Genomic DNA, 23,813 nt, shown 5'->3' with positions numbered 1-23,813 from the left:
TAAGAGGAAGGCCCCTGAAGCTTGAGTATTTTGTAGTTCAGGGCTTTGTCAATGCTTATACAATGGTTCATACAAGACCGTCTCTTTACTTACTTCATCTCAGTCCCAAATTTTTCATATATCATGAAAAAAAATAGTCTTATGTTGCAGTGGTGGGTTTCATAATTTTTTACTACCGGTTCTGTGGGTGTGGCTTGGTGGGCATGGCAGGGGAAGGATACTGTAAAATCTCCATTCTGTCCCTAATCCAGGGGAAGGTTACTGTAAAATCCCAATTTCCTCCCAATCAGCTGGGACTTGGGAGGCAGAGAATAGATGGGGGAGGGGCCAGTCAGAATTTTTACTACCGGTTCTCCGAACTACTCAAACTTTCCGCTACCGGTTCTCCAGAACTGGTCAGAACCTGCTGAAACCCACCTCTGCTATGTTGTGATTAAGATGAAGGAACTGGGGAAGTGTGGGAAATTTACTGTATGACTCTGGGCCACCTGCTTTCTCTTAATCCAACATGCTTGAAAAAGTAAGCAGGTTAACAAAAGTTAGCAACAACACTAGCACTTAGACTTATATACCGCTTCACAGTGCTTTACAACCTTCTCTAAGCGGTTTACAAAGTTAGCATATTGCCCCCAACAATCTGGGTCCTCATTTTACCGATTTTGGAGAGATGGAAGGCTGAGTCAACCTTGAGCCCTGTCGGGATCGAACTCCAGGCTGAGGACAGAGCTAGCCTGCAATACTGCATTCTAACCATTTCATTTTAGACCAACATTTTTTCTCAGGTAGGAGGTTAAGTTCATTTCATGAAGTATAGACAGGAGAATTTCAAAAAATTGCTCCTTGAAACAAGAGCAATGGCACTAGAGTTATGATTTGTCTAGGAAGGAGGAAGAGGAGGGGGAGGTGGGAGAAGAGTAAAGGAAAAAGGGGGAGGGGAAGGAGGATTTTGCATGATCTTGGTTTTCAGCTTTTTTCTTCAGTAGAATTGGTCTCACCACCTCTACTATTACTCAGTAAAAAGGCCAACTTGAAAGGGAACCAAATAATGTTTAATTCATTTTTTTATCAACTGTATTCATCAGTCCTGTAGATATTGAATATGTCTCCCGACCTCCTCATTCCCTTCCTGCGAATTTTCTCCTGGCAAACAGCAATCCTTCAACTTGCCAATGTAAATGTAACTGCAGTGAACTTTCAAAATAAAAAGTCATAACTACCAGCATAAGAATAAACAAAGGACCCTCTACCTAGAACTGGGACAACCTGGAACAACAGTTGGCCTTTTATTCCAGGAGAGCAGACAAAAGGAGCATTGCTTACTAATACCTTAAAGAAAAAAAAAACATTAAGGTTTTGCTTATAAACTTCAATGGGATGTTGTTTAAAATAGGGCCTGAGTGGCGACAGAGGCCTACATGAATCATCTGGTATAATATTTTATTTTTCAGTACCTCCCTCTTCTACTTTTCCTTCACATTTCAACAGGATCACTGACAGTGAAATGAATAAAACACCAGGGTTATGTACATAGAGCAGCACACGAGGCCCATGCTAAGAAACTCTGTCTCTAGTGGCCTTACTCATCACCTAAGTTTCTAAAAAAAATATGGCATTTTGCGACAGTGGTGAAATCCAAATTTTTTTACTACCAGTTCTGTGGGTGTGGCATGGTGGGCGTGGCAGTGGAAGGATACTTTTTTTTTTTTAATTTGATTTATATGCCGCCCTTCTCCGAAGACTCAGGGCGGCTTACAGTGCGTTAAGCAATAGCCTTCATACTTTTGTATATTTATACAAAGTCAGCTTATTGCCCCCACAAACTGGGTCCTCATTTAACCTACCTTAGAAAGGATGGAAGGCTGAGTCAACCTTGAGCCTTGGAGAGATTCGAACCAGCAGTAAATTGCAGACAGCTGTGTTAATAACAGGGTTCTTTAAACCACTGTAGTACCAAGGCTCTACTGCAAAATCTCCATTCCCACCCCACTCCAGGGGAAGGATACTGCAAAATCCCCATTCCCTCCCCACTCTGGGGCCAGCCAGAGGTGGCATTTGCAGGTTCTCTGAATTACTCAAAATTTCCGCTACTGGTTCTCTGAACTGCTCAAAATTTCTGCTACCAGTTCTCCAGAACCTGTCAGAACCTGCTAGATTACACCCCTGTTTTGCGATCTACTCTGAATGGTCTCTTTTCTAGAAGGACTTAACATTTCAGAAGTACAGTAAGTATCATTACTAATATCCTATAAGTTAAATGAGTTTTACGGTATTACAGTTCAAGTACAAACCCAAATGCCAATAAGTCTTAATTGCAAAAGCTATATAAATGCAACGTGAGGTCATTTATTAATAAGGAAATAATTTGGCAACATTAAAAAAAATTATGGCCATTACACTTATTTTATGAACACAGTGTTTATTTAATGATCGCTGCAAAAAATTTGGGTCAATTACAAGGGTGCCATGATTTACAACTGACATGATTTACAACAGAAACTGTGGATTCCATTATTGTCCATGAGTCAAGAACTTCCAGTCATCAGGCCTTTATAAGAAGCAGATTGGTACGAACACTTTTGTGTGTGAGTGTGCCTTTGAATCAGTTTGGACTTGTAGTATCTGCCTGGACTAGTCCCTGCAGTTTTGTCCACAAGATTTTCAAAAGTGGTTTGCCATTACCTTCTTCCTAGGGCTGAGAGAAAGTGACTGGGGAAAAAATAGTCACTCAGCTAGCTTTATGCCTAAGGTGGAACTAGAAATCTTGGTCTCTTGGGTTCTAGCCTGGGGCCTAAACCACTCAAACAAACTGGCTCTAATGCTTTTAGCCATGTGTGTATGTGTGCACCTTCGAGTCAGTGTTGACTCCTGACGACTGTCTGGAGAAATCCCTGTAGTTTTCTTAGCAAGATTTTTCAGAAACGTTTCCTAGGACCAAGGCTGGGCTTCAAAAATTTTAGCAAGGGGTTCTCTGCCCAGTTGCTGGGTGGATGTGGCCTCCTGCACCATGGCGGGGGAGGGGGCATTTTTGCCCTCCTCGGGTTCCGGAGGCTTTTCTTGAGCCTCCAGGAGGGCAAAAATGGCCTCCCCAGGCTCCTGAGGCCCTCTGGAGGCTGGAAACAGGCTCTACCGGATGTTCAGGAAGGCCGGAAACAGGCCCATTTTCGGCCTTCCCGAACTTCCAGTAGGCCCATTTTTCACCCAGTCCAAGCCTCCGTGCACGCCCTGCAGTTACCTGCATCCAAAACAGGCCATGTGGGGGCTCCTGGTAGGGGTGGGGCAGGGTGGTAGGGGTGGGGCAGGGTGGTAGGGGCGGGGTGGGGCCAGCCTGGAGTGGGATTTGTGGGTTCTCCGAACTGAACAGAATCTTAGCTGGAGGTTCTCCCGAACCCCTGTGAACCCCAGCAGCCCACCCTGCCTAGGGCTAAGAGAGAATGACTGGCCCAAAGTCACCCAAATGACTTTGTGGCTAAGGTAGGACTAGAACTTGTCGTCTCCCAGTTCCTAGCTTTGTGCCTTAACCACTATACCAAACTAGTTCCCTGTACTATACAGGTGGTCTTCGACTTACACCAGTTCACTTAGTGACCGTTTGAAGTTACAACAGCACTGAAAAACTGACTTATGACCATTTTTCACACTTATGACCATTGCAACATCCCTATAGTCAGTTAATCAAAATTCAGATGCTCGACAACTGACTCACATTTATGATGGTTGCAGTGTCCCTGGGTCATGTGATCCCCTTTTGTGACCCTCTGACAACTGCAGTGATTCACTTAACAACAGTAGCAAGAAAGCCAATGTGGAATCCAGACCGTGTTACTAATTTAACAACTGCAGTGGTTCATTTAACAACAGTGGCAAGAAAAGTCGTAAAATGGGACAAGACTCAATTAACAAATTTATTGCTCACTTAGCAATATAAATTTTGGGCTCAATTGTAGTCATAAGTCATGGACTACCTGTACTAGCATTGTTTAAAACAAAACATTATATTAAACCACAATGTGGAAATTGGAAGACACGCCATCAGAAGAGAGAACAATACAAAAAACATTGGAATGTGCGGAGATGGACAGACTTACCAAAGAAATTCAAGAAAATGAAGACTCAGATTACTATTTGATTTGGCAAAAATGGTACGATTGGTTAGAGAAAAAGAAGACGAAATAAGGGAATACCATTCAAGGACACAAAAATGAGGAACCAAAATTAATATCATTACATAAATATCGTTATATAATGAAGGATATAGATATATAGATATATGGATATACAAATTACCGATGTAGCTCCATTCACAAAGCTCAAGTTGCATGACTTGATTTTAGTGTACAGTTTGTTTATGTATGGTTTGTTTTTATGTGTGTATGTTTGTATATGTATGTATGCTTATCGTTAATAAAATTATTAAAAAAAATAAAAAAAAATAAACCACAATTTTGAACCTGTTTTGAGTATGAGGTAGAAGAAAGGAAAGCAGGAGCAATGCAAGAATACTGCCATGGGTTTTTTTAAATAGAAAAGCAATAACAAAGAAAATGAATAAAAGAAAGTGGATGGACATATTTTATTAGAAAAATCCCATTTGGAGGCAGGAATGCATGCCTATTGGTTTCTAAGTCAATTAGCATTTGGCATAGCAGAAATTTTCCTCATCCAGCAGCTGCAGCATCCTTCCAATGTGCTTCAACAGACCACCTAATCTTCTAGAGCAAGTTGGAAGCAACGGGGAAGCAGATAGCAAGAGAAGAGGACTTTACAGGGCATGCTGGAGGCAGCAGAGGAAGGGACCTAGTTCCCTCTTTCTTTGGAAGATAGCTGTTCCCCCTAGCAAAACTCATCCTCACCAGAAAAACTCTTCATTAGATCAGAGGTGGTATTCAGCAGGTTCTGACCAGTTCCAGAGAACCGGTAGCGGAAATTTTGAGTAGTTCAGAGAACTGGTAAATACCACCTCTGACTGGCCCCACCCCCCTCTATTCTCTGCCTCCCGAGTCCCAGCTGATCGGGAGGGAATGGAGATTTTACAGTATCCTTCCCCTGCCACGCCCACAAAGCCATTCCATGCCCACAAAGCCACACCCACGGAACCGGTAGTAAAAAAATTTGAATCCCACCACTGCATTAGATCCTCATTTTTCTGTTGTAGATAAAACTGGAATGCCATAGCAAACATTAATGATGACTGGCAAAACAATAATCACTGCTAAATCTCTGAAATACTTCATTGGAATAACAATAGGAGAAAATGCTGGCAGTTCAAACTGATAAAAACAATTTGTGTGTGTATATGAAAAAGAGGGAGAGGGAGAGGGGGAGAGACGGAGAGGGAGAGAGAGAGAGAATAAGTGTACATGTTTGTGTGACCCCCCCAGTACAAAAGGCTTTTAGTGAGAAATGCTGCAGAAATAAAATCAGCTTTGAAGTCAGTCTGTTACCATAACAATTATGATTGCTTAGAACAATGCAAGAACACCTTTAAAAACAAAACCCCAGAGCCAATTTGCTAGCAAATTAAGTTTTCCTTCAACATTTCCCCCCACAAATCTCGTCTCTGGTCGCTACTAAATGCATAACTCTGTCCTACTTTGAAACGTTAGTGAAGGCCTGACCTGATCCAGATTTTACCATTATGAACATAGAGCAAATGCTTAAGCTTTGTTATCAGTTTTGCCATAAATTACTCTGTTGATGATCTTTCAATGCTCCAATTCCTTTTGTGAAAAAATAGGAATAATAAGGTGTGATTGTTGATGTTTCACAAAGCCTCATCTTCCACACATTGAGTTCACCTTCTATTTTCATTTCCTCCTGGCTTTTCAAAAATAATGTGTACCTCCTATAAAGTTCTCAGGATGGTGCCAGGCCAGTGTTCATCTGCAAGTGTGAGTTTTCTGTTAAAAGAACAATACCGTGCCTCTTTATTCTGCCATTGTGTTGTATGACTAGTCCAAAACTGAGCTTCAGCTGAACTTTTAATAAAGCAGGAAATGCAACAATGAGGCTAATAGATGACATTTCCATTTCGAGGCTAAATAGACTGAACGTCACCTGTACCAAGAAACCACTGAAAAAGCTTACCTTTGTGGACCTGATTCACAGGTCTGATTTAAGAGACCTTTGCTTATTTACAAATAAACTCTAGGCAACTTGCAATCATAACATTGTAAAAACATAATAACAATAAGCCTATTAACAAGAGTTGTGAAGGAATGGGACATTCCCACGGCTGAAATCAGAATCATTTCTAAAGTCAACACTGAGTTCTGTAGCTCTTAGAAGGGATCACACTTGTTTATTTAAAAGTATTGCTGCTCGACATCTTCAACTTGGCCACCATCTTTCAGGATTCAGCATAGGAACATGGCTTCATGTGAAGAAGCACTGGTCAAGACCATCTATTTGATCCCAAGCCTGTAAAAACCACCTCCACAAAATATGACTAGGCTTCTCCTTTCTTGACAGATGCTTTTGTAAATAATCCCAGATGTAGCCTAGGCTACTGACAGATGTCCCCAATAATTCTATTGTTGCATCTTTACAATATGTAGCACGATACCGGCATATGGCAGTGTTGTTGCTACAGTACAGAGGCCCTGAGCCAATGCTGTCATTCTGTCTTTTACACAGCAATATGTTTGGGCACCAGCGTTGACTGGAGTACTCTGATGATTGCCCTGCCCATGGCCCAAAGCTTCCAAATGGGAGTCAAGATACGTACATGTTCAGATTAAGGACTTGATTTTCATTAATCAATTAAGTAATTGAAAGCTCTGAATAAGCAGCTGACAAGAAAGGGTTTGAAATGGACGTGATGAGTCAATTCCTTTTTCGTACTTGGATCACAGCATACACAATTTTATTTTTCCTTCCCATCTCTTCCCTTTCCATCTATTTCTCACCATTTAGCCATACTCTTTTTCAAAATCCAATTGTTCTTATGTTGCTTTATCACTTTAGTTCTTGTTGCACAATATTTTTAGGCTGACACTTTTTGAAACGCAACGGTAGCTTCTCAAGCTTAATAAATCATAACAAATTCTATCCTTTGAGTCACGAATCTCTAAATTTGCCAGATGTGATGATGTGTTTGCTGGACAAAGTTTTAAATCATTCTTCTTAGTAGAGGTTATTGTGTGGTGAATGACTTGCGTCAGGGGTTTATTATCCAGATTATACAGTAATGTACATTGTTGCCCTGTTGAAAGGAATATTCAAAGCAGGTTTTTGCCCTTTCAAAGAATGCTGTTCCGTATCCCTCCAGGGGTTGAATGATGCTTTACCATCTCTGCTAGACTTAAGGAAGACTCGTGACTCAAGCTTTGAATTCTCATAGTCCGTGAGTTACACCAATAGTGCAATATTGGCAATGGCTTTTCTTATATAACTATTGTGGAGATTTCTACCTGCTTGTGCAATAGGATTTATTTTATCTTTTTTGGCCAGCTACATTTATTTATTTTTATTAAATTTATTAGCCACCCATTTCGCCACTTGAACCTATGGCATCCTTCTATAAAATGGCCTTGAACTGCAATGTTGAATACAGTCAAATATATGCAACAGGAATGGGACAGCTTGCCACAGCCAACTCACTGTGACCAACTTGCCATGGCCAACTCTCCACCGCCAACTCACTGTGGATCAACTCGCCACAGAACAATTTAACAATTCAATTTAATTATTCAAAATAAATTTTAAAAATATTTTAATTTTTGTCATCAGATTTCATTCTGTTCCTCCTTTTGCACCCTTTCTTTAATGATGCTATTCCCCTATTTCTTTGATATTAGTGTCACTCTGGTCCCACAGCGAATTGTCCTGCAGGGAGTGGGCCATGGCAAATTGGCTGTGGCAAGTTGGCCATGGTGAGTTGGCCATGGCAAATTGTCATAGATCCGTATGCAACAACCCTTGGCAAATATTTCATTTGTGTATAGATAGTCCTCTATTTACAACCAGAGGTGGGTTTCAGCAGGTTCTGACCAGTTGTGGAGAACCGGTAGCGGAAATTTCGAGTAGTTCGGAAAACCGGTAGTAAAAATTCTGACTGGCCCCGCCCCCATCTATTCTCTGCCTCCCAACTCCCAGCTGATTGGGAGGAAATGGGGATTTTGCAGCAACCTTCCCCTGGATTGGGGAGGGAATGGAGATTTTACAGTATCCTTCCCCTGCCACGCCCACCAAGCCACACCCACAGAACCGGTAGTAAAAAAATTTGAAACCCACCACTGTTTACAACCATTCGTTTAGCGACCCTTCAAAGTTATAACAGTACTGAAAAAGGTGGTTTTATTACCATTTTTTACACTTATGATCATTGCAGCAGCCCATGGCCATGTGATTAAAATTAGGATGCAACTGGCAACTGATTCAAATTTATGACGGTTGTACTGCCATGGGGTCACCTTTTGCGACCTTCTGAGAAGCAAAGTCAATGGGCAAGCCAGTTTCACTTAACAGCCATGTTATTAACTTAACAAGTGCAGTGATTCCCTTAACAACTGTGGCAGGAAAGATCATAAAACAGGACAAAATTCACTTAATTGTCTCACTTAGCAATAGAAATGTTGGGCTCAATTGTGGCCATAAGTCAAGGACTATCTGGATATATACTATCCCTCCTCTACAATGGAGTGCTGGTGATGTAAAGCATGGATGGAATTATATGCGTGCCAGTAATAGTAGCATGCAGTGTTTTTAACTTGCATTGTGGGTCACCTGGTAAAAGAGGGAAAGAGATAGGAAGTAGCAGCAGTTCTGTACATTCCACCATGCCTGTTTAAACCTCTGTTGAGCAGTGGTGACACAGTGGTTAGAATGCAGTACTGCAGGCTAACTCTGCCGACCACCAGCAGTTCAATCCTGACTGGCTCAAGGTTAACTCAGCCTTCCATCCTTCAAAGGTCGATTAAAAGAAGACCCAGATTGTTGGGGGACAATATGCTAACTCTGTAAACCGCTTAGAGAGGTCTGTAAAGCACTGTGAAGAGGCATATAAGTCTAAGTGCTATTGCTAGTGCTATTTAGAAATGGGGTTTCAGAAAATTTCAGTTTCTTGTTACCCTGAGCAAAAAAACCAAACTGTTAGTAGCATCATCAGCTCTTAGTAAGTGCTCCCATGAAGAGGCCACAAGCAATATGAAATTGATGTATCCATTTCCATCTGCATAAATAGATTCTGAATTAAAGATGATTTATTTAGCAGGCAAACTTTGCTCTCTAATCCTAAAATGTATTGTGGCAAATACATGCAAGAGGATTTAATTTCATCAAGGGCCCATCTCAGTCCTTGTCAGATAACTCGATGAACTGAAAGCCATCTCCAGCATCCCTGCAATACCTAACCACAATGAAGCAAGAGAAAAGGTTGGGGAAAAAAAATCCCGTTCTCCAGGTAAACAAAACAAAACAAAAGCAAAGGAAAAGCAAAGATTGTCAGTTAAAGGCAACAAGCCACTATGTTGACTGACCTACTTCTTCAGTGCTAAAGGAGTTCCCTTTAGATTACCGTGGTATTTAAGTATATGGTGTAGCAGAATAAGAAAGTCTTCTTAAAAGGGGTTTACTCTGGGGGCTAGAAGTTCACAGGTTAAAAAAAAGAGGGAGGGGGCTTTCTGCCAGATAAATCTATCAAGTCTCAAATGCATTTATTACTATACAAGCTGAAATATCTTTGTAAAAGCTTCTCGATATTTCAATTTACCATATTTTTCAGAGTATAAGAAGCACCTTCCACCCCCCCAAAAGAGGCTGAAAATTTGGGTGTGTCTTATACTCCAAATCAGGGGTGAGTTCTAAAATTTTTTACTACCAGTTCTGTGGGTGTGGCTTATTTTGTGGGCGTGGCTTGATGGTCAATAGATTGGGGGTGGAGCCAAATAAAAGGTAAGAATAACGCGAGAGGTGGGGGGTGGGGGGCGGGGCAGGGGGACAGAACCGATTTGGTGACGTCATATCGTCACCGCTACCGGCTCGGCGGAACTGGGAAGAACTGGGAGGAACCCACTACTGCTCCAAATGTAGCTTTTTTGAAGCTTTTTTTCAGCCCTAACGAGGCGATAGCCGAGTGAAGCAATCTCCGCCCCCCCCCCCCCCGCTTTGCCTGCTTTTCTCATTGCTGCTTCCACTCAGCTGTCCCTTAGAAGCTGTTTTTTATCCCCAAGCAGGGGATAAAAAAACAGCAAACAAATGTGCTGAAGCTGACCAGACTAAGGACACTAGCCAGATGAATACCTGGTAGGCAGATTTTTTTTTTCCTATTTTCCTCCCCAAAAACTAAGCTGCGTCTTATACTCCAGTGTGTCGTATATTCCAAAAAATACAGTAATATAATATAATAACAGAGTTAGATGGTTGTCCAATCTCTTCTTAAAAACCTCCAGTGTTGCAGCACTCACAACTTCTGATTAATTGTTCTAAGTGTCAGGAAATTTCTCCTTAGTTCTAAGTTGCTAATTTTTAGTTCTAATTTTTCCTTTATCAAGTCAGGAATACTGAATAAAGTGTACCAGTAGATCTCCCTTAATGTCTGCCTACTTAGCAAATGTTTGAAATTATGCCTGGGCTGAAAAAGTAACTTTACAATCAGTTCTTGCATTTATGATCATCGCTGCGTCCCATGGTCACGCTTTCACCTTTTGTAGACTTCCCAGCTGGCTTTCTACAAGCAGAATCAATTGAGAAGCTGGGAATATAATTGCAATTTGCGGTAATGTGATGTCTCGCATGAAGACCCTCAGCGATTCACTTAAAGACTATGGTAGAAATGAAGTCATAAGCCTACCCTTATCGTGTCATGTTTCGCTTAGCCCATGTCGCTTTGCCTTTCTCAATTGTGGTCATTAAGCGAGGGCTACCTGTATCGGAGAAAAGTTTAGATTGCTTAATAAAACGTGTGAGTCCGAAGAGATGCAACCAGTGTCCTGATTTTTAAATAAGCTCAGTGAAGAAAAGGGGTCTCTGTGTGTGTACCTCATTAGCCACTGCTTGGGTAAACGACTCAAGAATGATCAGCCTTGAATGACAAGAAGCTTCTGTTAATCCCTCACCAACATCTCTGACTGTCCTAATTAGGTCATTCCTAACCCAATTACTTAAACCGCATTATTCTTTTTTCTTTCTTTCTGTCATTTGTAACGAGGAGGAGGAGGAGGAGATATTCCCTCAGCAAAGGAAATTTCTCCCTCCCTCGCTGTCCTGATTCTCTATATCTAGACACTAGATATAGCTGCAGCTGTAGATTTGGCTTTGATGAGAGAGGTGTCAACGCCAACAAGGGATCTATTTCACACAAAGAGGCAGACTTCTGCTTAGACAGGGAGAGGAGGCTTTCTCAGATAGATGATGGGATCTTGTGAAAGGAGAGCAAAAGCTGTCAGGAAATGGAAAGAGATGTTATTGATATTTTCTGCGGCGGGTCCTAGAATAATCTGACTGCCTTTATTTACTGTAGATGTCATCTTTTGTGATTGTGTATTAATAAAGCAATATTATAGTCCAGGGGCATCTACAAGGAAGGGTTGTCCAAAAAGTCAAGATGGCGGCTGTGGACAGGTAATTAAAACTTCATCCCCTTTCAGGTGCAGCTGTTATCTTGACTCTGACACACACAAGCACCAAAGTAAATAAGGGGGTGAAATCCTAAGTAACTGTGCTGTCTGTGTGATTGAGCTCCCTTTGTAACAATGATCTCCTCCTCCTCTTCTTCCTCCTTCCTGAGTTGCAATGGTCTAGGATCAGTGGTGGGTTGCTATCGGTTCATCCCGGATTGGGCGAACCGGTAGCGGTAGCGGCAGGAGGCTCCACCCACCCACCCGGATGCTTCTGTGCATGCTCAGCAGCATTGCGCACATGCACGAGCGCACATGCACACGAGCAAACAGGTAGCAAACTAAATTGAAACCCACTACTGTCTAGGATGTTTGGGTTGCAGTAAGAGGTGCATACTAAAACATACTAAAAAATAGCGACATCATCCTGCCAACAAAAGTGTGTATAGTCAAGGCTATGGTTTTCCCAGTTGCAATGTATGGCTGTGAAAGTTGGACCATAAGGAAGTATGAGTGGCAAAGAAGTGAGGCCTTTGAACTATGGTGCTGGAGAAGACTCCTGCGAGCCCCTTGGACTGCAAAGCGAACAAACCGGTCAGTCCTAGAGGAGATCAACCCTGACTGCTCTTTAGAAGGCCAGATCCTGAAGATGAAACTCAAATACTTTGGCCACCTAATGAGAAGGAAGGACTCACTGGAGAAGAGCCTAATGCTGGGAACGATTGAGGGCAAAAGAAAAAGGGGGCAACAAAGAATGAGGTGGCTGGATGGAGTCACTGAATGAGTCGGTGTGAGCTTAAATGGACTCCAGAGCAGTGGTCACCAACTGGTGGTCTGTGGACCACTGGTGGTCCACGAGAAAATTTTAGTGGTCCGCAGAAAAATTATTTGCATTTTTTATATTGCACTAAATCAGAGATCCTCAAACTATGGTCCCTGGGCCGGATACATGCAATGAACGTTTGTGTTGCTGCAAAGAGTCTCCCCCTTCGGGGTCTTTTTGTGTGGGGCAGAGGGGGGCAGAAATTCCAACTCGGGGTCTGCTTCAGCCTCCTGTTTGGCTTTGGGCGAAGGCTGGAGGGAAGCATCACTGGTGGCAAAGAGCCGGAGGGCCTTCTTCCAGTGGGATTGCATCATGGCTTGGAACTGGCTGACCACCTCAGCCCACTGAGCCTCCAGGTGCCAGTACCTGGCCTTGCACTCCTGCAGGTCTTCCCTCTGCTTGGAAAGGCTATGCTCATAGTCCTCAGTGAGGTGCTTCTGCTAAGCCTCCTTCTCAGTCAGATCCAATTTGAACTCAGCCAGCTGTTTTGCCAACTCTTTCTCATTGTGGCTGCTTAGCTCCAACAACTGCTTCCCATTGGGGCCTCAAGAAGCCTGGGCGGGCAGGTGAGGAGTGGGTGGGAGGGGATGGGCAAGTAAAGGCCGGCGAGGCACCCCTCGCTGTGAGTGACATTGACTTGGCCACGCCCACCCAGCCAGTCATTAGGCAGATCATATTAGTGTTCCGCAGGATTTAAAATTATGAATTTAGTGGTCCCTGAGGTCCGAAAGGTTGGGGACCCCTGCTCCAGAGGATAGTAGAGGACAGGAAGGCCTAGAGGAACATTGTTCATAGGGTCCTGATGGGTCGGACACAACTTCACAACTAACAACAACAAAGAGGTGCATATGAAGGATCTCGGAATGATAGCAATAGCAATAGCACTTAGATTTATATACCACTTCATTTTGCTTTATTCCACTCTCTAAGTAGTTTTCAGAATCAGCATATTGCCGCCAACAATCTGGGCTCTCATTTTACCAACCTCAGAAGGATGGAAAGCTGAGTCAACCTTGAGCTGCTCAGGATCGAGCGCCAGGCTGTGGGCAGAGTTAGCCTACAATAATGCATTCTAACCAATGCACCACCACAGCTTCTGATGGACAGTCTTTGAGTTTGACCAGCCCCATTCTTGCTGCATCCCATACAGTAATTGGTAGATCCTTTTTCAATGGCTGGTAGTAAGCAGAAGAGGAAGGCTAGCAAAGTTAGAAGAATAAACTCCTTATCTGGTGCTGCACAAACAACATCAGGCCTGCCTCATTCAGCAGGAAATCAGGCCAGACGTGATGGAGGCAAGAAAGAGCTTGACAATGAGGGGTATCAGATTTGATGCTGGTACAATTCAAGGAAGTTTTCTATCAACTCAAGGATGCCTGGAAGAAAGCACTTGAAATCAGACATGACTAGTAGAGATGTTTCTTATCTTTTATATCACCTCAATGGTTCAAATTGTGGGATATTGAAAATCCATCATGTATGAACTACTTGTGCTACTCTTGGATTTGTGCTCAGCCAAATCCCAATTATTTATTTTTAAGAGTAGTTTTAGATACCTTTACGTCGAGGCAGAAAGTAGAGAATTCCAAAACTTAGGTTTCAGTATGAAAACACTGCCTTTTTGTGCTCGGCACAGTTAGCTTTTCAATGCTCCTAAATCCGTGAGACATTCTAATGTAGGGGAAGGTCAGAAGAAGGATTCAGTCAGATTTAACGAGGTTTCACTCAGGTCTTCATTGCATTTCAGGGGTAAAAACATTTTTCCTGATCAGCACTTGAGAAAAATGGAACCGGGGCATGAAAGTCATACTTGGACAAAGGGATATATAAATACAGTATGCCAAGAGACTAGGGGTGAAATCCAGCAGGTTCTAACAGGTTCTAGAGAACCAGTAGCAGAAATTTTGAGTAGTTCGGAGAACTGGCAAATACCACCTCTGGCTGATTTTGCAATATCCTTCCCCCAGGTGGGGAGGGAATGGAGATTTTGAAGTATCCTTCCCCTGCCATGCCCACCAAGCCACACCTACAGAACCGGTAGGGAAAAATTTTGGATTTCACCCCTGCAAGAGACTGATTAGAATACAAAGAACAGAGGGGAAAGCAGAACCATTTCTCACTGCAATTAGGTAGCATGCTACAGAGCAGTGTTTCTTAACCATGACAACTTTAAGATGTGTGGAGTTCAACTCCCAGAATTCCCCCACCAGCATGGGAATTGTAGGAATTAAAGTCGCCAAGGTTAAGAAACACTGCTGTAAAGCATGGGCAGGCAATCTTTTATTATTAAATTATATAGACTGTAAATTATATAACAAGAATTATATGGGGGAAAAAATCTTGAAAGTAATATGATCCCAAGTATTTTAGGGTTTGGGGTACTATCAGGTAGTTTGCTCAGTAGCAGAACCTTTAGCATACTGTAGATTCAATATTATACGCTATGATTCCTCAGTCAATGAGCTGCCTCCTGCATCTGTCAGAATTCCTAAAACAATCACATTGTCAAGCCTCCAAGTAACTTGTCTGCCTGCAGAAAGGGCAATAATCCAAACCAGAAGTTTTCTATACAGGTAGTCCTCGACTTAAGACCACAATTGAGCTCAAAATATCGGTTGTTAAGTGAGACATTTGTAGAGTGAGTTTTGCCCCCATTTTATGACCTTTCTTGCCACTGTTGTTAAGTGAATTGCTGCAGTTGATAAGTTAGTAGCATGGTTGTTAAGTGAATCTGGCTTCCCCATTGATTTTGCTTGTCAGAAGGTTGCAAAAAGTGATCACATGACCCCAGGACACGGCAATGGTCATAAGTATGAACCAGTTACCAAGCATCTGAATTTTGATCACATGATGATGAGGATGCTACAGAGGTCGTAAGTGTGAAAAATGGTTATAAATAACTTTTTTACATGCCATTGTAACTTTGAATGGACGCTAAATGTATATCCAGATATATACTGAACTGCCATGCCCTCAATACAGATAGTCCTCGCCTTACAAGAGTTCATTTAGTGATTGTTTGAATTTACAACGGCACTGAAAAAAGTGACTTATGACCATATTTCACACTTATGACTATTGTAGCATCCCCCTGGTCACATGATCTACGTTCTGAATGCTTGACAACTGACTCACATTTATGACAGTTGTAGTATCCCAGGGTCATGTGATCCCCTTCTGATAAGCAAAGTCAATGGGGAAGCCGGATTCACTTAATAACCTTGTTACTAATTTAACAACTGCAGTGATTCACTTAACAAAATGTGGCAAGAAAAGTCATAAAATGGGACAAAACATCACTTAACAAATTTCTCACTTAGCAACATAAATTCTGGGCTCAATTGTGGTTGTACGTCAAGGATTTACCTGTACTGAAATACAGAGCCACTAGATGATGTTGCTTGCATCATCATGTGTGGGTCAGATCCATGAGATCACAAGTGTCAAACTCGCGACATCACGTTGTCATCATGTGACATATCGGGTGTGGGCATGGCCAGCGCGTGACGCATCCAGCCCGCAGGCCACAAGTTTGACACCCCTGCCTGTGCTAGATTTAAAATGAATAAAGATGCATGAATGTATGCCTTTCTGTGTGTACCTGTGTGTTTCGGTATGCGTGTGTTATGTAGGCGTTGCAGTAGAGAGTTTTTTGTTTTTTGTTTTTGTAGTAAGGAATAATTGGTCTACCTGGGGGCAAGTGAAGAAAAAGAAGAGATGGTTAACCATAAAATATTCTATGAGAGGATGTGATTTGTTGCAGATTTTGGACCTGACTCATTCGCTTCTTATGAGTTCAGGAGTTCAGTGCATGCCATAATGGCTTCCTCTCCCATTCAAACAGAAGAAGCAGATTTATTTATTTGCTCATTATTTGAATGAATTGGGCAAATTGCCTACAGAAAAAGATCCACGTGCTCCTTGAACTGACATGAATATTTCTTTAGATTGATGTCCCCACTGAACTGATGGGAGTATGCTCAGCTCCCTAGTACAGATGTTCCCAGTTCAACGTTGATTAGGAAATTTCAGATCCTATTTTTCATGCCTCCCGGTAGCTATGCCTGGATTATGGTATACCGGGCTTGACAGTCGTGTTGCTTTAAATGCTTGCTTTCTCCAAGAAAGTGGGAGGCCTAAAGTATTGAAAGGGAATAATCGCAGCCATTGTCCAATTGGACTATTTGCACCCCCCCCCCAAAAGTTATTCGTCCATACAACGTTGAATCAAAGTGAACAAAGGGGGGGGAGGAAATCAACTTTAAACAGAAGGTATTTTGATCGGTGAGCTTTTAGAACAAACAGAGGGAAGGGTGAATGTGGGAATAGGCGCTGGGTGGGAAACTGTGAGGATAAGCAATTTATCTAAAACACATTTCCTGCCTTCGAAAGGTATTCATATTTAGCTTACACAAGTGACTCCGCTGCCTATATACATGGCAGTTCAATTAGTCATTCCCAAGTGAAGCATGCTAATTGATTATTTTGCAGCATCCAGGGGTGATAAATTTAATGGATGTTTTTGTCAAGTAAATTGGCTTTCTTCATCTGACGACTTTGGGGCTATTTCTGCTTCCAAGAAGTAGCAAGGCATACAGCATTTCTATAAATAAACCAATGCTCGGGCGGGTGGGGGGGGGCAGGAGAAAGGAAAAAGAAAGGGGGAAAAAAAGGATCTCCAAGGTGGCACAGTGGATTTCATTGGGTCTTCCCTTGAGTCATCCCTGCGCACTGCAGATCGTAAAGAATGGCACGAGGATTAATAGCACTTACAGAAATACAATTTCCTGTAACGAAGCCAGATGGACTGAAGCAGGGGTGAAATCCAATAGGTTCTGACAGATTCTGGAGAACCAGTAGCGGAAATTTTGAGTAGTTTGGAGAACCGGCAAATACCACCTCTGGCTGGCCCCAAAGTGGGGTGGGAATGGAGATTTTGCAATATCCTTCCCCTAGAGTGGGGTGGGAATGGAGATTTTGCAGTATCCTTCCCCTGCCATGCCCACCAAGCCACGCCCACCAAGCCATGCCACGCCCACCAAGCCACGCCCACAGAACCGGTAGTAAGAAAAATTGAATTTCACCACTGGACTGAAGTGATCTTTCATAAAAGATGTTGAAATCCTCAAAGGGGTGCTTGGTTTCTACCAAGGCTTGTGAAAAAAATATTTTTTTAAAAAAAGTAAAATAAAATAGCTGTGCTTCACTTTGCTGAGAAAACGGGCTTCTGGGCACGTGCAGAAGGTCATTCCCCATTCAGGGAAGCAGCGGAAGTGACGTTTCCTACTGTGAAGAAGACCATAACAAAGAGAAGTGATTGGTGTGCTTCAGTGTGGCAAATTAGCTTTGCTCCATGCTGAGAATGCAAAGGTGTGTTCACGCAACAAGCCGGTAAAATCCTAGAGGCTACATTTGATAAAGAGGCGGAATTTACTAGTTTGAGCCTGGATTAGGGGTTTTGTGGCGTCTTCCCTAGTGGCTTAGTGTCAGGCACACCTAGAGTATTTATCTGGTTTATGAATAAATATATTTAGGAAGCCAGAATATGTGATTCAGGATAGCAGTTAGGGATGGTTTGGTTTTCCCTCATCAGGAAGGCTTTAGTAAAATTATGGGCTGCTTGCGAGAAATCTCTCTAAGACAGGGGTCTCCAATCTTGGCAACTTTAAGACTTGTGGACTTCAACTCCCAGAGTTCCTCAGCCAGCAAAGCTCTGGGAGTTGAAGTCCATAAGTCTTAAAGTTGCCAAGGTTGGAGACCCCTGCTCTAAGACACAATGAGCAGCAGAGGAACCAGGGGCGGGTTTCAAAATCCGTCACTACCGATTTATTCGTAGGCACGTGCACGCTTGCACAGGCACATGACGCTTCTGCGCATGCACAGAAGTTCCGGGCAGGTGGGCAAAGCCTCCCGCCGCTACCTGTTCACCCGATCTGGGGCAAACCAAGAGCAACCCACCACTGACAGGAACGTCAGGCAACAGCTGCTGTTTCCTACTTGTTCCCGATTTCTGTTGCCCCTGGGAAGAATCTCCCCATTGCTCTGAATCATCCAACTGCCTCTTCCATATGCAAGTGGTGTGGGCAATTCGGAGATGGTGTAAGGAAATTTGCCTTTTTCCTTTTTGCTCACTGTTCAAATAATAGGGATTAGTAGGAATAACTTAGTATGTATAGTTCATTAAATTCCCAACCTCGGCTATTTTTAAAATCATTTTCTCTGATCTTGCTCCCTTTTGCAGAGTGGCCTACACTGGATCATTTAAAGCAGGGGTCCCCAACCTCCGGGCCATGGACCAGTACTGTGCTGTGCAAGCGAGTGAAGCTTCATCTGCATGTGTGCATGAGATCTAGGTAGCATGCGAAACCACCTTCCTCAGACTGTGGAAAAATCCTTCCACAGAACCAGTCCCTGGTGCCCAAAAAATTGGGAGCCACTGATTTAAAGACTGGAATACCTCTTGGCCCAGGTAAAGTTTTGTTTGTTTGTTTGTTTGTTTGTTTGTTTGTTTGTTTGTTTGATTGATTGATTGATTTTTATCCTGCCTTTATTGCTTTAGCTCAAAGCAAGTGAACATACTTAATCCTCCTTCCCCCTCCTATTTTCCCTACAGCAACAACCCTGTGAGGGAGGTTGCATTGAGAGAAGAGAACTGTCCCAAAGTCATGCAGCCGGCTTTTGGGGTTCCTTCTGGTCTTCCTTCTGGACAATACCTAGCTGTCACCTTCCCAAATCTTCTGCTTGAGGTCACTGTCCCTTGCTCTTCTTTCTCTAGCAGTAGACCTGCAGTCTCCTGCAGTCATGCCCCTGTCATGCCCAGAGAGACTGCCATTTTCCTGAAGAACGGTGGTAATGTTTCGTATATAGATTATACCAGGGGTGCTATTCAGCAGGTTCTGACAGGTTCTGGAGAACCGGTAGCGGAAATTTTGAGTAGTTCAGAGAACCGGCAAATGCCACCTCTAGCTGGCCCTGGAGTGGGGTGGGAATGGAGATTTTGCAATATCCTTCCCCCAGGAGTGCGGAGGGAATGGAGATTTTGCAGTATCCTTCCCCGGCCATGTCCACCAAGCCACACCCACCAAGCCACACCCACAGAACTGGTAGTAAAAAGAAACTGAATTCCACCACTGGATGATACATAACAGCATGCCACAATCTTTACACTGAGAAGTCTTTATGAATCGTTCATCCTCTTTCTCTCTGTCAGATTCGAGGGCACGTGAACAAAAGGCATAACGTTTCCTGGATGCCAAAGAGCAGAGAAGATTCCCTGAAATATTTGCCGTTTTCCATAATGTGCTCCATTGGAATGTTAGGATGCAATCTTACAGAATTATCCTTCTTCAGGCTTGAGAAGTCACACTGGATCTGAATTGTAGAGGGCAATTAAGAAATGACAAAATTAGATCCGGTAAAGGCAGACTTTATAGAACATTAGAATAACTTGCTAAATATTGAGAGAAGTTGGAGCCCTCCGTTGCAGAGGCCACCTTGCCAAATGACTTCTTACCATCAGTGGACTTATCAGAGGCTCTCCCCTTTTACAGCTATCCCTTTGGCAGGGGAAACAGGTACCTGGAAAAAAGCAAGCCCAGAGTTTGGAATTTAAAAAAACGATAAATTACAAATAGAATGAGCAATGTTCGCAGCTCAATTGTTCAGGCAGCAGAGTCAGGTTTAAGGGACAAGCTAGCAAAAAAAGGTTGTAGATAGAACTGTCCAAGGTCCAGCAGTCTGGAGAAAGATTAGGAAACACCGATTTCAATTGCAAATAACTCTTGAGAGTGAACGCTGATTCTGATTAAATCTGTTGGGTTGGCTGTCTCTTCAGTGCTGCTTGCTTGATTAATTAGCCGGAGCACTCTTGTTCCTGCCAGCTCTTAGCTTTAGCCACACACTGCATCTCACACCCCTTCCAGTGTACCTAATCTTGGCTCTCTAGAACTGCATGGAGGGAAGAAGTTCTAAACACTCTACATCTCCATCAGTTTCTGCTTCTGCAAAGGCATTTCCTTTCAGTTTTTCTCTGACAGGCGACTAATTTTCCAGATTCCCAGTAGTACTAGTCAGTGGTGAAATCCAACTTTTTTTACTACCGGTTCTATGGGCATGGCTTGGTGGGCGTGGCACGGGAAGGATACTGCAAAATTTCCATTCCCACTCCGCTCCAGGGGAAGGATATTGCAAAATCTCCATTCCAACCCCACTCTGGGGCCAGCCAGAAGTGGTATTTGCCAGTTCTCCAAACTACTCAAAATTTCCAGTACCAGTTCTCCAGAACCTGTCAGAACCTACTGGATTTCACTCCTGGTACTAGTTCTGAAATGGTATCACCTTCTCCTGATTGGAAAAGTCTTCATGAGTCATCCTGACGGAAGTTATACCATTTAGATCCACGCGTCAGAGATTTCTCAACTTTGCCACAACAACATCTGGTATCACTTCAGGACTCTTCCTTTCACATTGCATAAACCCCCTGAGTTTTCACCAAATGATGAATGCCCTAGGAAGCTCTCCATAGCATGGCATATATATATGTTCACATATATTTAATCCTCTGTGTTCTGTGCTTCAGATAGCCTCCAACGAATATGGTACCATCCTTGGAAGACTACGGGACAAAGATCTTAACTATACATCTTAATTAGTCTTGCATCTGTAATAGACAAAGAAAGCTGAAATCTCTTCCTGGCATAAAAACAAAAGGACAAAATAGAGAAAGGATCACATTCTAGCTTCAACATGTCAGTTGTGAAACTGTAAGTCATTCAAGTCATGACCTTTGCAGACATAAAATTGATTCTGTGGACCTGTTTTTCCCTCATATCAACATAATGACATGCAGCAAGACATATGGCCAAATGCAAGTACTGGTGGAATTAATTATTCATTACACCAATTATCTGGAACCCATGAACTTTTCAGAGATTGCCACTCAGGAAACTGGATATATAGATGTCAGTCTGAGACAGTGGGAATCCTATCACCAAAACAGATTGGTATAGCGCTCAGTATGACGCAATCCTTCCCATCAGCAAACAAGAACTCAGGCTGGAAGAACAAATCAAGAGATACAATCAGGGGTGAAATTCTACTAGTTTGCTCCGGTTCGGGCAAACTGGTAGCGATAAAAACTACCGATTCGACCGAACTGGTAGTAAAAAAAATGTTTAAAAAGTAAAAATAGGTTCCAAGGATCACAGCTGTGCCGCGTGACCTATTAGGTAGTAAAAAAATGCTTTAAAAAGTAAAAAAAGAGGTCCCAACGATCACAGCTGTGCCGTGCGACCTATTAGGTAGTAAAAAAATGCTTTAAAAAGTAAAAAAAAGGTTCTAATGATCACAACTGTGCTGTGCGACCTATTAGGTAGTAAAAAAATGCTTTAAAAAGTAAAAAAAAAGGTTCCAATGATCACAGCTGTGCCGCGCGACCTATTAGGTAGTAAAAAATTCTTTTAAAAAGTAAAAATAAAAAGTTGGCCACGCCTACCCAGTCACATGACACCCCCCCACCAAGCCACACCCACAGAACCAGTAGCAAAGAATTTTGCATTTCACCACTGGATATAATACATTGGTGTGCAAGAGCTACATCTCAACCACAGCCCTCGCAATCACCAAGAGGTTCTAAAATGCAGATGCTTGACTGTAGGTTAGACAGCATCACCACCAGATGGATTTGTAACTGGCTGACAAACTGCACTCAACGAGTTGTCCTTAATGGAACTACATCTTCATAAATGACTTACGTGAGGGAATAGAAGGGGTACTCATCAAATTTGCAGATGACACTAAATTGGCAGGAATTGCCAACACCCCCTTTCAATTTCCAAACATTAGGGGTGCTCAAAAGTTGTGACATGCCTTGGAGATTGTACAGATATTTTGGTTACTTTAATATAATTTAGATGTGCTTGGTAAGTAACTACACAAATCTCATAACTTTTTAACATTTTGTTTGTTTCATTTAGGTGCATGTCAGATCCAGGGTTTATTTCCAAGCCTTTTTAAAACATTTTTTCAAATAAATTCCTTATTAGTTATTCTTTTTTCCTATGTTGAAGGAAATCTTCTCCATGTTTACACAACATTTCTGCCCAGCTTTAATTCCTGCTTTCTTAGTTTTAGCCCTTAAAATTGCAGGGACCTATAAAGAATTTTCAGCTCTCGTCCTAATGAAATAAAGTTGATCAACCTTCTATTGACCAAGAATGGTAGCTGGATTAATCATGAAATATCCTTCTCATCACTGGGTACTGGATTCAGCAATCTTATTACCCAATGAAGGTGTAAGAGCATGGAGAAGATATAGAAGGCATAGGGAATGGCCTTAAAGAACATATGGAAGAGCTGTTGCCAGTTAGATAAGTGGGGCTTGAGCCCAAGCCAAGAAACTAAAAAGAGAAAATGCTTCCAACAAGCTCTTCACTAGTTCACGCAAAATAAATTGAGAGGGGGGAGTGTATTCGATTTCACAAGGACTGTTATAATAAAAGTACTACAGTCCTAACCTATATGCCATTTGTTTCTTAGTCTGTTCTACCTTGTAAGGATGATATCAGATCCGAGACTTGGACTCATTCCTATCCACTCTAACAAGTTATTGGCTCTTCATGGAGAGGTTTTCCTGTTCTATTTAAACCCTGTTTTCCTGAACTTTGATCGACTCCTAATATCCTCAGTTATTCTGTTACGTGGTAAGTCGCCCTCAGTCTTGACTTGATCTCTTGACTTTAGTGGCTTCTTCTAATGTTATTGACTTTAGGCTCATTCAATGCAATTTATGAAGTCGCCCTGACAGCGTTCTGGCTGATCAGTTTCCAAAGAACAGGGAATTTAAGAATGATGTGGTTTTGAATGAAGAGCTAGAGGAGCATGAAGATGTTTTTAAAAACCTTATTAGATGAGATCAAGCAAGACAGTGAAAAAGTGAGTCATCCACCCAACATATGAGGCATTTCAACTCTTAGATTAGGACTGGGGAGACCACTGGGCAAGTCTGCATTCAGTCAAGTGGATCATTGGATGATTTAGGTCAGAAGTGGGGAACTACGGCTCCTTTATGACTTGTGGGCTTCAGCATGGTTGGCTCAGGAATTCTGGGAGTTGAAGTCCACAAGGCATAAAAGGGCCATAATTTCCCATTCCTGATTTAGGTCAGTTTTATGCCAGAGTGGTTTCTCCCAGTTTTATGCCAGAGTAGAGTAGTTTCAAGGGAAACTCATATAATGGAACCTCAAGATCCTGGAGAAAGTTGAATATAAAACCAAAAAGAAATAAACAGGTAAAATATATTCTACAAACTGGAAGGTGAATAGTTGTGTTATAAAATATTTCATTCAAGAAGAAAATTAAAAAGTATTAAATACTTCATTCTTAAAAAGTATTTAGTCATCCTGGTTATACAACTGCCTTGTTTCATGTGCTTTTGG

At 42.3% G+C, this 23,813-nt stretch overlaps 1 long non-coding RNA gene across 1 annotated transcript; it reads left to right on the top strand.

The window, feature by feature from the left end:
* The first annotated feature begins 18,669 nt into the window (after window positions 1–18,669).
* Window positions 18,670–20,018, top strand: LOC117674131 (uncharacterized). Its single transcript, XR_004593696.3, has 2 exons — window positions 18,670–18,847; window positions 19,589–20,018. It is a non-coding gene; the product is annotated as an uncharacterized LOC117674131 (long non-coding RNA).
* The last annotated feature ends 3,795 nt before the right edge of the window (window positions 20,019–23,813 follow it).

Source organism: Pantherophis guttatus, chromosome 1, assembly GCF_059756535.1.
Source record: "Pantherophis guttatus breed Tessera chromosome 1, ASM5975653v1, whole genome shotgun sequence".
NCBI classification, from domain to species: domain Eukaryota; kingdom Metazoa; phylum Chordata; class Lepidosauria; order Squamata; family Colubridae; genus Pantherophis; species Pantherophis guttatus.
The sequence above is the reverse complement of the archived record's forward strand: the minus strand, read 5'-3'. Positions and strand labels throughout refer to the sequence as shown.